Here is a 2283-nt window from a genome sequence, read left to right as displayed (position 1 = left end):
ACCACCTGCTGTAGCACATGCTTGGTGTTGCCCATTATTGCCTCTTCCCCCTCTTCCACCCTCTATAAAGAACGCAGTTTGTCTCCTACACTTCATGATCCTCAGTTCCCCGAACAGCCGAGCACACAGTAATTCCTTAGTAAGTTCTGGTCGGATGAAGGCAGGGATGGAAGCACAGGGCCACATGGGGGCAAGGCCGTTGAGGAAGGGCTCAAACCCATGTTCATTTCATCTGATCTTACCTACAGGTGTTCTGATCTTTCTTTGTAAATCTGGATACCAGAGCTGCTAAAACCTTCAGCATTGTCAAGTTAATAGATCTTTCTTTTTTCTTTTTTTGTACTGGGGATTGAGCCCAGGGGTGCCTAACCACTGAGCCATATCTTCAGCCTTTATTTCTTATTTTGAAACAGGGTCTCACTAAGTTGCTTAGAGCCTTGCTAAGTTGCTGAGGCTAGTCTTGAACTTGCGATCCTCCTGTTTCAGCCTCCTGAACAGCTGGGATGACAGGTGCGTGCCACTGTGCTGCTGGTTATTAGATCTTTCTGTCCTTGTCATCGTGAGTGTGATGCACAGAAGACTCCCTGTAAGAAGCAGAGACAGCAAGCAAAGGCCTCAAATAATCCTCTTTGTTTATTCTTGGTTATGTTTTATCCTCTTTGTTTATTCTCCTTCCTACCCAGGTTTCCTTTTTAGACAGTTGGAGCTACTTAGAACTGATGGGATAGTTGTTTCAAATAAAAGTTTTTTGTTTTTTTTTTTTAAGTGACCCAGCCATGATCCCAAACTTTGAGTTGAAGCCAAGGATCAGCAAGCTTTCTGGGACAGTCAAACAGAAAGTATTTCAGACTTTACAGGCAATGTGCAGTCACATTTATAGGCAACGTGCAGTCAAAGTAGTTAACTCTGCCAGGAAGGCAGGTGTAGATGGCACTTCAACATGTGGGTGAAGTTTTTAAACTTCAGCAAAAGTTTACAATCATGGGTCTCCTGGATCGGGCATGTGGGTCATAGTTTGCTGGTCCCTGACCTCAACTAAAGTCAAATCTTCCTAGAATGAGCCCTTGAACGCAGGGGTGGTGTCTAACACATGTACCGGGTACAAAGGATTACATGTTGAATATGAAATAACGAACACCCTAAGACAAATCCATCGGTGATTTTATGTTGGATGCTATTAGTCATGGGGGGTTGAGGTTGGGGGTGTGGGGAACATTGGTGCCATGATCCTGCCATGGCCCCAGCATTTGGCCTCTGGAACATGACTGTGAGAACCTTAGCCAGGAGAGTGACACTTCTCATCACTCCTAAGACAAATTTCTTTGCCATTTAGCTTCTCCCCAATCAAGATATGTCTTACAGGGATATCAGAAGCATGGTTTCTTTTATGGCGCATTTGAAGAAATTAGGCAATTCTCATTTATATTGGCAGATTAAAGAGTGACCCAACAAAATACTTACCTAAGTAAGAACAGAATTGTCTATGATGTAATAACTGCAAGGGCACATGAAGATCTTATCCCTTGACTTTAAGGTGCAAAGACTATTGCTTCTTAAAACTTCCGAACAGTAGGGACATTCATGGGAATAGATTGTGAAAGCTGAGTAGGTTTTCATGTTTGGAACCATAATCTTGTTGTTGTTGTTTGGTACTAGGGATTGAGCCCAGGTGTGCTTACCCCTAAGCCACATTACCAGTCCTTTTTAAAATTTGAGGCAGGGTCTCACTAAGTTGCTTAGGGCCTTCCTAAGTTGCTGAAGCTGGCTTTGAACTTTTTATTTATTTATTTTTATTTTTTTAGAGAGAGAGAATTTTTTAATATTTTATTTTTTAGTTTTTGGCAGACACAACATCTTTGTATGTGGTGCTGAGGATCGAACCCGGGCCGCATGCATGCCAGGCAAGCACGCTACCGCTTGAGCCACATCCCCAGCCCCGGCTTTGAACTCTTAATCCTCCTGCCTCAGCCTCCTGAACTGCTGGGATTATAGATGTGTGTCACTGTGCCCTGCTAGATTATTAATAAAGAGTATTTTACTAACTGATTACAAAATAAGCACATTTTGGGGTTCCCTATTCCCATTGAATTATGTTCAAATGTAAAAACATTTGTAGTCCCAAGTGTCCCTGAAGTCACATCCTTAGGACTTCAGCAGTATCCGCCTACCCTTGCGTATGGGTCCTCTTGTGTATCTTGCATTTATTAAGAGGTTTTGTTGTTTATCAGATTATATTTGGGAAAAGTTTTCCACAAGGCTTGGAAAACAGGAAACTGGCATCGC

This window comes from Marmota marmota, unplaced genomic scaffold (assembly GCF_001458135.2).
Source record: "Marmota marmota marmota unplaced genomic scaffold, marMar, whole genome shotgun sequence".
Classification (NCBI taxonomy): Eukaryota; Metazoa; Chordata; class Mammalia; order Rodentia; family Sciuridae; genus Marmota; species Marmota marmota.
Note: the sequence above shows the minus strand (reverse complement) of the source record.